Source organism: Lepidochelys kempii, chromosome 5 (genome assembly GCF_965140285.1).
Source record: "Lepidochelys kempii isolate rLepKem1 chromosome 5, rLepKem1.hap1, whole genome shotgun sequence".
NCBI classification, from domain to species: Eukaryota; Metazoa; Chordata; order Testudines; family Cheloniidae; genus Lepidochelys; species Lepidochelys kempii.
In genome coordinates, this window is record NC_136384.1 from 62,157,962 (window position 1) to 62,173,146 (window position 15,185).

The 15,185-nt window shown below is 43.8% G+C and overlaps 1 long non-coding RNA gene across 1 annotated transcript in view; it reads left to right on the forward strand.

Annotated features, from left to right (window-relative positions):
- Positions 1-12,621: 12,621 nt before the first annotated feature.
- Positions 12,622-15,185, forward strand: part of LOC140912062 (uncharacterized) — a 28,750-nt gene continuing 26,186 nt past the window's right edge. The window contains exons 1-2 of the long non-coding RNA XR_012159214.2: positions 12,622-12,725; positions 13,040-13,097. This is a non-coding gene — a long non-coding RNA (uncharacterized LOC140912062). The remainder of the gene's footprint in view (positions 12,726-13,039; positions 13,098-15,185) is intronic.

The window sequence follows — 15,185 nt, forward strand, 5'->3', positions numbered from 1 at the left end:
AACATGCCAGAGAGCGTTCCTTCAAAGTAGGAGACCAGGTCATGGTCTTAAAGGCGCTCCAGGCCCATAAAATGGAAGCATCGTGGGAAGGGCCATTCGTGGTCCAGGAGCGCCTGGGAGCTGTTAATTATCTCATAGCATTCCCCACCTCCAACCGAAAGCCTAAGGTGTACCATATTAATTCTCTAAAGCCCTTTTATTCCAGAGAATTAAAGGTTTGTCAGTTTACAGCCCAGGGAAGAGACGACGCTGAGTGGCCTGAAGGTGTTTACTACGAAGGGAAATGTGCTGGTGGTGTGGAAGAGGTGAACCTCTCCATGACCCTTGGGCGTATGCAGCGACAGCAGATCCAGGAGCTGTGCACTAGCTACGCGCCAACGTTCTCAGCCACCCCAGGACTGACTGAACGGGCATACCACTCCATTGACACAGGTAATGCTCACCCAATTAGGGTCCACCCTTACCGGGTGTCTCCTCAAGCTAAAACTGCTATAGAACGGGAGATCCAGGATATGTTACAGATGGGTGTAATCCGCCCCTCTGAAAGTGCATGGGCATCTCCAGTGGTTCTAGTTCCCAAACCAGATGGGGAAATACGTTTTTGCGTGGACTACCGTAAGCTAAATGCTGTAACTCGCCCAGACAACTATCCCATGCCACGCACAGATGAACTATTAGAGAAACTGGGAAGGGCCCAGTTCATCTCTACCTTGGACTTAACCAAGGGGTACTGGCAGGTACCGCTAGATGAATCTGCCAAGGAAAGGTCAGCCTTCATCACACATCTCGGGCTGTATGAATTTAATGTACTCCCTTTCAGGCTGCGAAATGCACCCGCCACTTTCCAAAGACTTGTAGATGGTCTCCTAGCGGGATTAGGAGAATATGCAGTCGCCTACCTTGACGATGTGGCCATATTTTCGGATTCCTGGGCAGACCACCTGGAACATCTACAAAAAGTCCTTGAGCGCATAAGGGAGGCAGGACTAACTGTTAAGGCTAAGAAGTGTCAAATAGGCCTAAACAGAGTGACTTACCTTGGACACCAGGTGGGTCAAGGAACTATCAGCCCCCTACAGGCCAAAGTGGATGCTATCCAAAAGTGGCCTGTCCCAAAGTCAAAGAAACAGGTTCAATCCTTCTTAGGCTTGGCCGGTTATTACAGACGATTTGTACCGCACTACAGCCAAATCGCTGCCCCACTGACAGACCTAACCAAAAAGAAACAGCCAAATGCTGTTCAGTGGACCGGAAGGTGTCAGAAGGCCTTTAACAAGCTTAAAGCGACACTCATGTCTGACCCTGTACTAAGGGCCCCAGACTTTGACAAACCGTTCCTAGTAACCACAGATGCATCCGAGCGTGGTGTGGGAGCAGTTTTAATGCAGAAAGGACCTGATCAAGAATTCCACCCTGTAGTGTTTCTCAGCAAAAAACTGTCTGAGAGGGAAAGCAACTGGTCAGTCACTGAAAAAGAATGTTATGCCATTGTCTACGCTCTGGAAAAGCTACGCCCATATGTTTGGGGACGGCGTTTCCACCTGCAAACCGACCATGCTGCACTAAAGTGGCTTCACACCGTCAAAGAAACTAACAGAAAACTTCTTCGGTGGAGTTTAGCTCTCCAAGATTTTGATTTCGACATCCAACACATCTCAGGAGCTTCTAACAAAGTGGCTGATGCACTCTCCCGTGAAAGTTTCCCAGAATCAACTGGTTAAAATCGTCCTTGAGATGTGGAAAATATTGTTAGTCTTTATGTACTTGGTAGTATATTTAGAGATGCATGTGTCTTATTAACTCTGTTTTCCTAGAGCTCCAGGAAGAAATCCCAGCCAGTGTTTTACCCTAGCTGAGATTTGGGGGGCGTGTCATAAATATAAAGGGAAGGGTAAACCCCTTTGAAATCCCTCCTGGCCAGGGGAAAGCTCCTCTCACCTGTAAAGGGTTAAGAAGCTAAAGGTAACCTCGCTGGCACCTGACCAAAATGACCAATGAGGAGACAAGATACTTTCAAAAGCTGGGAGGAGGGAGAGAAACAAAGGGTTTGTGGGTCTGTCTGTAGTCGTCTTGGCCAGGGACAGAACAGGAATGGAGCCTTAGAACTTTTAGTAAGTAATCTAGCTAGGTATGTGTTAGATTATGATTTCTTTAAATGGCTGAGAAAAGAATTGTGCTGAATAGAATAACTATTTCTGTCTGTGTATCTTTTTTGTAACTTAAGGTTTTGCCTAGAGGGGTTCTCTATGTTTTTGAATCTAATTACCCTGTAAGATATCTACCATCCTGATTTTACAGGGGGGATTTCTTTATTTCTATTTACTTCTATTTTTTATTAAAAGTCTTGTAAAACACTGAATGCTTTTTCATTGTTCTCAGATCCAAGGGTTTGGGTCTGTGGTCACCTATGCAAATTGGTGAGGCTTTTTATCCAACATTTCCCAGGAAAGGGGGAGTGCAAGTGTTGGGAGGATTGTTCATTGTTCTTAAGATCCAAGGGTCTGGGTCTGTAGTCACCTAGGCGAATTGGTGAGGCTTTTTACCAAACCTTGTCCAGGAAGTAGGGTGCAAGGTTTTGGGAAGTATTTTGGGGGGAAGGACGCGTCCAAACAGCTCTTCCCCAGTAACCAGTATTAGTTTGGTGGTGGTAGCGGCCATTCCAAGGATAACGGGGGTAATATTTTGTACCTTGGGGAAGTTTTGACCTAAGCTGGTAAAGATAAGCTTAGGAGGTTTTTCATGCAGGTCCCCACATCTGTACCCTAGAGTTCAGAGTGGGGGAGGAACCTTGACAAACCCTAAACTGGGATGGGGTACAGCTCTGTAGGCAAAGAGCAACTGCTGCAATACTAGGTCCCAATCATTGGAGTGCTCATTTACGAATTTACGTATCATGGCCCCCAAAGTTCCATTAAACTTCTCCACCATGCCATTTGTTTGATGATGGTAAGGAGTGGCAACCAAGTGATTTACCCCATGAGCTTCCCAAAGGTTTTTCATAGTTCCTGCCAGGAAATTAGTCCCTGCATCTGTGAGGATGTCGGAGGGCCAACCTACCCTGGCAAAAATGTCTGCTAGTGCCTGGCACACACTTTTAGCCCTGGTGTTGCTTAGAGCTACTGCTTCCGGCCATCGGGTGGCAAAATCCATGAAAGTCAGTATGTACTGCTTTCCTCTGGGTGTCTTTTTCGGAAAAGGACCCAGAATATCCACAGCTACTCGCTGAAATGGAACTTCAATGATGGGGAGTGGCTGGAGAGGGGCTTTGACCTGGTCTTGGGGTTTTCCCACTCTTTGGCACACCTCACAAGACTGGACATAGGTAGAAACATCCTTGCCCATTCCCCCCCAGTGGAATGACCCCCCCAAATGGTCTTTGGTCCTGTTCACCCCAGCATGGCCACTAGGGTGATCATGGGCTAAGCTCAAGAGCTTGGCCCGGTATTTAGTTGGAACTACCAACTGTCTCTGAGGATGCCAGTCTTCCTGGTGTCCACCAGAAAGAGTTTCCTTGTATAAAAGTCCTCGTTCTATAACAAACCTGGATCGATTAGAAGACCTGAGAGGCGGTGGGTTGCTCCGTGCCGCCGTCCAAGCTCTCTGGAGGCTTTCATCTGCTTCCTGTTCGGTCTGAAACTGTTCCCTTGATGCTGGAGACATCAGTTCCTCATGGGATTGTGGACCTAGGCTTGGTTCCTCTGGAAGCGATATAGGGGATGGAGCTGTTTCTGTTGACTGTGAACCGCTCTCCGCTGGTGCACTATGTTGGGATTCAGGCTCCGGCTGAGCCTCTTGTGTAGGGTTATCGGCTGCTGCCAGTTCAGGTTCGGTGGGGCCCTCTGGTGTTGAGGTTGCAAGTACTGGATTCAGTGCTGGCACGGGGTCTGGTGTTGGTTGTTTAGCTGGTTCCGGTTCTGGGACCGGTTCCGTCTGGGTCTCTGGGACTGGATCCACTACTGCTGTTGCAGACATTGGCCTGGGGTCCGGGTCCATCACCTCTGACCCGGTCCTGATAGAAGTTTCCGGAACAGAGCTAGGCCTCACGGCTTGTTTAGCCTGGCTGCAGGTGACCGTTCCCACCCTCTTGGCCTGCTTCACATGATTGGTCAAGTCTTCCCCCAACAGCATGGGGATGGGATAATCATCATAGACTGCAAAAGTCCACATTCCTGACCAGCCCTTATACTGGACAGGCAACTTGGCTGTAGGCAAATCGAAAGAGTTGGACTTGAAGGGTTGAATCGTCACTTGGATCTCTAGGTTGATTAAATTGGGGTCCACTAAGGAAGCATGGATAGCTGACACTTGTGCTCCGGTGTCCCTCCACGCGGTGACCTTCTTCCCACCCACACTCACAGTTTCCCTCCGCTCCAAGGGTATCTGGAAGGTATCTGGGCCTGTGGACCTCTGGTGTGATTCCGGTGCAATGAACTGTAATCTGTTGGGGTTCTTGGGGCAGTTGGCCTTTACATGCCCCAGCTCGTTACATTTAAAACATCGTCCAGCTGACGGGTCACTGGGGCGAGGTGGGTTGCTGGAGAACGGGGTGGTGGGACGATAAGGGGTCTGGAGGGTTCTTTGGGAGGTAGGTGGGGCTTTGGGCGGCCCCCGGTAATAGGGTGTGGTCTGGGGTGGTCCCTTCTGGTCTCCGCTCCAACTGCGACCAGTTTTCTTCTTCTCTGCCACCTCCACCCATCTGGCTCCAATCTCTCCTGCCTCAATTACAGTTTTGGGCTTCCCGTCTAGGATGTATCTTTCTATTTCCTCAGGAACACCCTCTAAGAATTGTTCCATTTGCATTAGGAAGGGCAAATTTACTGGAGATTCAACACTTGCTCCTGATATCCAGGCATCCCAATGTTTCACAATGTGGTAGGCATGTCGGGTAAATGACATGTCTGGTTTCCACCTTAGGGCCCTGAACCTCTGACGAGACTGCTCGGGTGTTATCCCCATTCTGACTCTCGCCTTGGATTTAAACAGTTCATACTTGTTCATGTGTTCTTTAGGCATTTCAGCTGCCACCTCAGCTAAGGGTCCACTGAGCTGCGGCCTCAGCTCTACCATGTATTGGTCAGTAGAGATGTTGTACCCAAGGCAGGCCCTTTCGAAGTTTTCTAAGAAGGCCTCAGTATCATCACCTGCCTTGTAGGTGGGGAACTTTCTGGGATGGGAAGTGGTACCTGGAGAAGGATTACTAGGGTTTGTTGGGATATTCTGCTGAGCCTTTATCTTCTCCATCTCCTCCACATACTTCCTCTCTTTTTCCTTCTCCTCCAGTTCTTTGTCCCTTGCTTCCATAGCTCTCCTGTGAGCAGCCGCTTGGTGTTGTTCTGCTTCTCTCGCTGTCTCCCTTTCTTGTTCCTTCTTCAGCCGCATGAGTTCTATCTGTCTTTCATGTTCCCTTTGTCTTTCCTCAGCCTGAAATTTGGCTAATTCCAGCTGTAGTCGAGCTGAGGATTTGGTCATTCTAACCTCTCTGTTTTTAACTAACTTTACACCCGAGGTTTAGAAATAAACAAACAAAACTTGGCTGTAAAATTTTGCTGTGCTGGAATAGAATACCTATTCTCTGATAGTGGCTGTCAGCCTACAGAAAAAGACAATTCCCTTGTCTCTGCTCTGGGCCCAAATTAAAGCAAAAAACCTCCAACTACTTGGAAACCTGCTTACCCAGCCCAAAGAAAAAGCAAATGGGTAGAACACACACCCCCTATTTACTTTTAGGAAGAAAAGAAAAAAAAACCTCTGGGTTGGAAGACTGTGAATTTCCCTGCAGGAGTTAAGTACCCTGCCTCCAGGCAAGGAAAACCTGCAATTCACAAGATAATCCCCTTTTGTCTCTGCTTGGCCACAAAGCAGAGAAAACAAAGCTGCTTTCAGTTTCAAAGCTGCTTTCTGGACTTCCTTTCCACAGGAAAAAAAAAATTCCTTTTTAAAATCTGTATTTCTAGTTCAAAAAATCTCAACTGGATCTCAAAATGATTTCAGGTTAATCCCACCACTATGCCACCATGTCAAGGTTCCTCCCCCACTCTGAACTCTAGGGTACAGATGTGGGGACCTGCATGAAAAAAACCTCCTAAGCTTATCTTTACCAGCTTAGGTCAAAACTTCCCCAAGGTACAAAATATTCCCCCCGTTGTCCTTGGACTGGCCGCTACCACCACCAAACTAATACTGGTTACTGGGGAAGAGCTGTTTGGACGCGTCTTTCCCCCCAAAATACTTCCCAAAACCCTGCACCCCACTTCCTGGACAAGGTTTGGTAAAAAGCCTCACCAATTTGCCTAGGTGACTACAGACCCAGACCCTTGGATCTTAAGAACAATGAACAATCCTCCCAACACTTGCACCCCCCTTTCCTGGGAAATGTTGGATAAAAAGCCTCACCAATTTGCATAGGTGACCACAGACCCAAACCCTTGGATCTGAGAACAATGAAAAAGCATTCAGTTTTTTACAAGAAGACTTTTAATAAAAAATAGAAGTAAATAGAAATAAAGAAATCCCCCCTGTAAAATCAGGATGGTAGATATCTTACAGGGTAATTAGATTCAAAAACATAGAGAACCCCTCTAGGCAAAACCTTAAGTTACAAAAAAGATACACAGACAGAAATAGTTATTCTATTCAGCACAATTCTTTTCTCAGCCCTTTAAAGAAATCATAATCTAACACATACCTAGCTAGATTACTTACTAAAAGTTCTAAGACTCCATTCCTGGTCTATCCCCGGTAAAGAAAACTACAGACAGACACAGACCCTTTGTTTCTCTCCCTCCTCCCAGCTTTTGAAAGTATCTTGTCTCCTCATTGGTCATTTTGGTCAGGTGCCAGCGAGGTTACCTTTAGCTTCTTAACCCTTTACAGGTGAGAGGAGCTTTCCCCTGGCCAGGAGGGATTTCAAAGGGGTTTACCCTTCCCTTTATATTTATGACACGTGCCACAGCGGAAACAAAAAACCAACCAAACAAAAAAAGCCGAAGCCGGAGTGCGTGCGGTGTTTCGCCGTGTGCGCGGGGTTTAGGGTCTGTGTGTACGTGCACATGCGCACAGCTTCGAGGGAACAGTGCTGCTGAGTCATCTGACCCTGGATTCATCTCATTCAATTTTGGAATTCTGGTTAAAGATGTCACCTAAAAGTATTCCATCTTTTTAATTGTTATGGTATCTTTAAAGTAATTTAAATTAAGAGTTCGTATGTAGATTTATGTATATTTTTATTATAGCTTTGATCTTGCAAGTTGCTGAGGGTCTCATTCAAGGGGCTGAGATGCTGAGGAATTGAAAGAAAATCAAAGAAAATAATAATGATGGTGGTTTGAATGACTCACGGGCAAAACATTTGCATATTTCTTTGTCTTTCTTGCCAGCCATTCTTATGCCTGCATTTTAATAACAGCTACCTACTGAAGATTTGTATATGCTATTTCGGTTATTTTCTTGGTCACCATCGTGATATAATCTCTTTCCACAGCAATTTAATTAGCACAGTGAAAGGACTGACCTTTCTCAAGATTTTATTTTCCATCATGCTAAAAATATCCATCTGGATATGTCAATATGATCTTTGATGCACACAGCACGCTGATACACTGTGGAGAGGAGAGAAGCATTTGAGAAAAAAGTATTTGAAACAGATTGCAAACTGTATTACTAACTTTTACTTGAAATGGGCAATATTAGTGCAAGTGTCTGGTAAGAAAAAGGCTCTTCAACAATAATAAATAATACCTAGCTCTTATATATCATTTTCCACCAGTAAATCTGAAGTATCACTATCCCCCATTTTACAGATAGGGAAACTGAGGCACAGAGCAATGATGCGGTTTGCCCAAGGTCACCCAAGAAGCCAGTGGTAGACCTGGGAATAGAACCTCAATATCCTGAGTCTCAGGCCAGTGCTTGATCCCCTCATCCCTACTGCAGTATGGACCCCTTCATTTATCCTCAATTTTCATTCTTGCCTGGCCCACAAAGGTTTCAGCTACTTCATCTTATATAAATATATGAACAGTTGGTTGCAAATTTTGAAAGCCATCCATGCCTAAATGTGTGTACCCGGTTTAGGCACACAACTCTCACCTGAGCAAATGCAAATCAGAGCTGCTTGCATGCATGCAAGCAAGGATTTGCACACTTAGGGCTCATACATCTTTGATAATGCCAGTCTAGAAATTCTTGTTCTTTTACCTGGCACAGAGTTCCAGGAATGACCTTTTTGCCTCACACAATTTCACAACAACATAAGAATTACACTCCGTAGGTTTAGTTATATTTGAATGGTTACCTTAGGGTTGATTTGATTTAAGGCCATAAAAACAAGAAGATTTTAGGATTCACTGAAACTTAAGGACTTTTTATTTATAGTATTATGGGGGCAGGGGAGGATGAGCGGGATGTCAGTATCTCTCCTCTTTTATTAAGCTCTCTGATTGAAGCTCATTTACCAGGATTTCTTTCTCACCCACTAACCTGAAAGACTGCTCTGCTTCTGCCTCTGATCCTGGCTCTTTTCTAGGTCTCCTCTCACCTTCCCTAACCTCTTACATTGTTCCAAGCTCTTTCCTTCATATGTAGGTCTCCTTGCACCTGATGAAACCGTACATCCTGCAACTCTACCATTTTCACAGGGATGGTAACTGTGATCATCTTCAGATTTGGTAATTTGAAGAAGTTTGTATCTGAAACAGAATATCACATCTCAGGCCAATCTCTAGTGCAAGTATGTTCTTATCACATTGTTGGAGTATCACGTACAGAGCGTTTTCAGCTCAAACTAGGATGTGAATCTATGCTGCGTCTTTGTAAACGTAAGTGCATGTTGTACCATATGCTCAAATTCTTTTTAGAGTGGGCACAGCAGGCTAACTATTCTGAGCAAAACACTCTCCAGGCTGACTGGCAAGCCTCCTGGAGAAGTCCTTCCTATTAACCTAGCCCTCATGGGAAAAACATTTAAAAAAGCACTTCCAGGCTTCTTCCGAAGGCTATTGTTGCTTACTGCCCCTGTGGATCAAAGAACAACCAACATGCATAATCCTGGAGAAAAGTCTGGCCAATTTGTGTCCATCTTTTCAGTACATTTCTAATATTAGAAAGAACACAGCTTGAAACAGAACTTGGAAATAATGGAAGTTTTGTTAGACGATACACAGGATGTGCATCTCTTAGTTATAACGCTATCTGCCCTTTCTCAAGTCATTTTAACATTTTAGGTAAAAGCCAAATAGTTATGTTAAAGCTATTTACAGTCTGGGCAAATGCTAAATATAGATGGCTTACTGATGGTCAGTTGCTATCTCAAAAGCTGTTGTATTTTCATGTTAGGTTGCTTAGTGTTTAATGATGACAAGTGGAATATACTTTGCCATGAACAAGGAAAAATCTACTCTCTTGTTCACAGAATTTTAAATTATTTATTTTTGAATGACAGTAGCACTTAGAAGCCATAACTCGGTCAGGGCCCCATTGTGCTAGGTACTGTACAGACATAACCGAAATGACAGTCCCTGCCCCAAAGAGCTTGCAGTCTTAAGGCTGGTCTTATTCTCTTTTACGCTAAAGCCCCTTTACATATCTCTGGCAATGTAAAAGCACATTAAAGTGGGTATTAATGTATGTTAAGGCCCCATTACAACTCCTTAGCAGTGTAAAGTTGCCCTAGTGTAAGTGCCAATCTGGCCCATGGTCCCAAACCTACAACTGGATCTGCACAAGCATATCCTGGCACTAATCCCCATTGAAATCAACGAGACCCAGGGCTGCTTATTTAGAGTGCAATAACACTCAGAGTGTTCAATACTTTACAAACACAAAGAAAGACAGCATATCTGTCTCAAAGAACTTACAGTATTGAAAGTGTAAGTGAAACAGATGTTGATTGGCTTATTGGGAGGAAGCATGATGTAGTGGTTAGGTCACCCAACCTGGAACTTGAGAGACCTGGATTCAGTTCTTGGCTCTAACATACACTCTCTCTGGGGGCTTGGGCTAGTCACTTAAGGGACACTGTTCCTTATGTGTAAAATGGGGAGAACATTTCTTTACCTGACATGGTTTTGCAAGGATAAAATCTACCAGTGATTGTGAGGTGGTCAAATACTGTGGTGATAAGGGCCATAGAAATACCTAGATAGTTAGATGAATTATGCACACTGGAAACATGGCAAAATGCCATATGTAACAAGACTAAATGGTAGGGAAAGAAAATGTGTTCAAGCTTCTAAGTTATTATTACAGAATTTGTGGAGTGTCAGAGGAAAATATTAAATGTCAAAAGTCCTTGACATGCCCATTTAAATTATAGGATTGACTCACACCAATTTTTCATCAGCATTATAAAATAGCTTTGCACACTGCTGAGAGTTTTCACTTCTGACTGTAGTAATTGTAATGCAAATAACTGTTTCCATTTACCATGGCTTGCAGCCCCCCAAATGATAATATTTTGCATTTCTATAGCACCTTCAACCCAACGATCTTAGGGTGTTTGGAAAACATTAATGAACTCAACCTCATAACATGTCTGTGAAAAAGCTAAGTATTTTTATCACGATTTTATAGACAAAGAAGCTACAGAACATAGCATCCTCACTGGAGACATCTCAGGTTTGATTTTCAAACGTGCTGAACCTCTGACTGCATTTGGAGTCGTAGGCACCTCAGCACATCAGAACCTCTACCAAGTGTGGATGATGATACCTAAAAACCTGAGCCACCTGAACTAAAAGCCACTTTTGAAATTTGGTCTGAAGTGACTTGCCCAACTTGTCACCGAAGAAGTCGCTGTCAGAGCCAGGAATAGAGCCCAGATCTCTTGTCTCCTGGTGCTGTTTTATATAAAACCATGCTCCCATTCTAAAACTTAGTAGGATTTTTAGCCCTTTGGTGCAACTGTTGTGCTTAATTACTTTGTGTATATTTAAATAAATGTAGCTGAGGAATTTAAATAATTAATAATCCATTGCCATGTAAGGAGCTTGTTGGCCATGATGATTAGACTAGTCCCCATCACCTTCCAAACATCACCAACAGCAAAATATTTTAGGCCAGACAGGTGCTTCTCTCACATAAGAATTGTGTCATAATGTGTCAGCCTTATCCAGGGCATCTGGGTGCTACCACAATATAAACATTAGTAATGACATCATCAGCAGGCTGGATTAAACTTTCCACTGTCCCAAAGAGTTGCCATCATTCTGGTCAATGAAACAATTCCAGAACCTGCTCTTGTCAGGCCCACAGTCTCCTTTTCACCCTGGAAAGGTCATGAAAAGAAAATGGTTCTGTGTTTTTAATACATCAAAAATTGGAAATATTTCCTTTATTTTTGTGGGTATTTCAGAAATATTATGTAATAGCATAGCATAAATGTGGGTAAATTTAAAGTGTCAAACTGTCAGGCTCCCAACAAGGGCAGCTACAGAAGAGCCATGCTGTTGTCTGGATGCTTCCTGGAACGCCCCTTGGGCTCATATAGGGCAGGGAGCCAATCAGGAGCCATCAGGCTGTTGCCTATCAAACCCTTAAGGCAAAACGTTCGAATGGTCAGTGTCTGCAGCAGGTCTCAGGCAGCAGAGTGCAGGTTGGTTACAGCTGCTACTGGGTGGCAGTCTGGAGATGTCAGCTGCCTGGTAGCTTTGCAAGCTCCAGTATCTGTAAAACAAGTGAAGCATTAATCTGTATTGAGGATTGTTCACTTCTCTTTACTGGTTGCTTGGATTATGGTAATAACATGAGGCTGCATGAAACAACTGTTAAGGACAATGTTATATTGTAATTTGCCTGGCTCCCATTCTGGCTAATAGAAGTCACTCTTGGGCACATACGGATGGTGCAGAAGCTGCAAGAAGCCATGGGAGAATTCACCTAGCACAGGAACAGTGTAGACCCCGTGTAAATAGCCTTATGCTGTTCAAAAGGCCTGATGTAAGGATGTATTGGGGATGAGAAGAGTGTGCCCATAGCACTGAGTGAAATTCTGGGGTACCTTCTAGCCTGTAGGCTGGGGAGACTGCCATAAATTAGAGCAGTGGTGGGCACAGCCCATCATGGTAATCCGCTGGCGGGCCGGGAGACAGTTTGTTTATATTGACCGTCCACAGGCATGGCCGCCCGCAGCTCCCAGTGGCCATGGCTCACCGTTCCCAGCCCATGGGAGTTGCAGGAAGCGGCAGCCAGCACCCTGCAGCCTGGAGTGGTTTCTATGTTGGTTTTAAGAATTACTGAACAAAGCTTCCATCCATTCAAAATGATATTACTATTGATTGTTTTCTGCACCATATCTAAAAGGTATTCTAAGCACCTCACAGGAGGGATAGCTGGGGTACGTGGCCCAAAAACTTCAGTCTAGAATGTTGACAGGACAAGCAAGGGTGGGCACAAACAAGACGGTAATAGGATTGGGATGGCAAGGTTGTATCAATAGGGTCATGCAGAAACTAATTTTGTGTATTCCTAGTGATCAAGGTGTTTTAGAACTTAAAATCGTTTTTAATTAGATCACTTTGTCCTGTTGAATTCATGGCATCTTACAATCCTGAAAGATTCCCAAAAGCATTTTTGCAAGCTTTAAATAAATAAATTAATTCACCCACTACAGAAATGAAGCAGCTTCTGGAGTGGAATGCAGTTGCTGTTTATCCCGCACATGGCAGCACTACACAATTTAGGACAGGAAGCGAAGAATATATGAAGTTAAAACTGCGGCAAGATTTCAGGTAAGCAGGATATAGTTACCCAACCTGGAATCTGACTAAGACACTGCATGTAACAACCCTACTGTTGCAAAAAGTACCATGGGAATTTTGATAATCACAAATAGTCAAAATTGCCTTCCAGTGAGTGAGCTCTGTTTTGCTGGTTTCTCAACCCAACTCAGATATATATATCAAAGCAAGCAAACTACATCCAACTTCAATCCTCTGGGGTGACTGCAATACATTAGCCCCCTATACATATCAGTGGTTTCCGCACTTATGTCTTACATGAATTGCGCAGGGTTCTATTCATTTTCAACAATTGTTCTCCCCAGGCAGCCACTTGCACTGAAGTCCAGACAACCCTGCGGGAAATGGAAAGGAGAGGAACAGGTAAAATGTCTTATTTTCCACAGCTAGTTTCAGATGATCCTCTAGAACATGAAGCTATACAGCCACATATAGAAGGGGAAAGAATCCCTTCTCCATATACATTTTTCAGGAATCTTCCAATACCCATTATATTCCTATAGTTAGTCACACCTGGATATGTTTGAGGGCTCTTCCTTTCCAAATTTCTACATTTCCTCTGCCCCAACAGGAAAAAGGAAATCTATAACTTGTATAGAGGGAATGGCTTGTCACAGGATTCTTCTGTGAGTATCCCAAAGCTATACAGAAAGTTTAGCTGCTTCAGCTCACCCAAAGGAGAAATATCTGTTGTTTGTCCAAATTTCAGTTTTGTGCCATGACTTTCAGATTATCATATCCTCATTTCTTTCCATGGACATTTCCATCCTACAGTCAGTGATTAGGCAAGTACTACAAATTAGCACCAAATAGCAAAGTAGAGAAAACTCCCTGATGCTGAAGAAGAAGAGGAAAAATAGATGCCATTTAATGAGGAGGACCAGCCAAGAATATTGACGTCGCAATGATTAATTACTGTAGTGTAGCACAATAAAAATTCCTCAAAATCTGTAGTGGAGGGGATAGCTCAAAATAACTAAACAATTGGATTAGTGACAATTTTTTATCACCTGTGAAAATAAAGATAGTTTAATGCCTGACCTGATCATAATGAAAGGTTTACAAGATAAGTACTAAACTAATTGGAGCTGTTTATTTTAAATGTATTGGAAGATTACAATTTGAGTTTGGATCAAAAACAAATTGTAGCTTTCTAATAAATTACTCTCTGGGATGTTCAACATTCTACTGAAACACAGTATAATCAATACAATGAAAGTAACTGTATTCTTATTCGGGAACAGTGAGCCTTAAGCATCTTGAAGAATTTGCAGCCATGGTGCAGTCTCCTTTGATTAAAGGCACCCATCCACAGCTGGTCAATTTAGTCTGTAGTTTAGGAATGTTCCTGGATTCTTTGCTGATGCAAAGTTCTCACATACAAACAAAGGTGAGTAATGCTTTCTATCATCTTCATTCAGCTGGGAGACTCCATCCCATCTTGGCGGACAATGACCTGGACTCAGCTATTCATGCCTTCATCACCTCCCAGCTGGACTATGACAACATGATAGATCCCGGCACAAAGCCTTTAACGCTTAGGAAAAAAACATCTAGTACAAAACTCTGCAGCATGTCTTCTCAGCAACACCAGCCACTGCAAGCATATCAAACTTGTGTTCTGCTCCCTCTGATGCCTTTCCATAATAACAAGTTAAGATCCAGGTCTCAGTCCTTATGCTCAGTGGCCTAGGTTCAGGGCTTCTAAAAGACCTCCTAAAGTCCAGGATAAAGAATATGGTCAACAATTTTGCTCCATTGGCTCAACAGGTAAATAAAAGGACAATTCTACCTGTACAGGAGACCGAGATTTCTCAGGCACTGGCCCAAAACTGTGGAATGAACTCCCACAAGAACTAAGGACCATAACAAACCTCACCACCAAATGTGAAAGCCACATTTCTCTGACCTAGTCTTCTCTAACATAAACACACAACAATATGTATATAAACAAACTCCAAATCAAAACACTCAACTACACACACTTCTTTCACTGGGGAGTAGATGAGAGATACATGTGTCAGATAAGTAGTCACAGTGTTTAATCTCCTACTGGAAGGTGCTCAGGCCCAGATTCACAAAGGGACTTAAGCATTGAGACACTCAGCATCATGCCACTTTACTTTTAGGCACCTAGGAAATCACAGGAATTCACAAACCCTGTGTTAGACATCTAGTCTCCCTGTACAATGAAAGGGGAGATATGGATAGCTAAGCATGTGATCCACAAAATCCAGCATGTTAGGCAGGGAGCTGCCTAAGATAACCAATAGGAGATACTGATGAGGTATATCTCCTAAGCCCCACCACCTCACAGAGATAGGCACCTAAGTTCAGGCTGCAGGGAGGTCCCTATCCCTGTTTGCAATCCATGAATCAGGGTAAAATAGGTACTTTTCCACCTAAGTAGTATGCAGGGCCTGATAGGCGGCAATTGGAGCCCCACTTTGG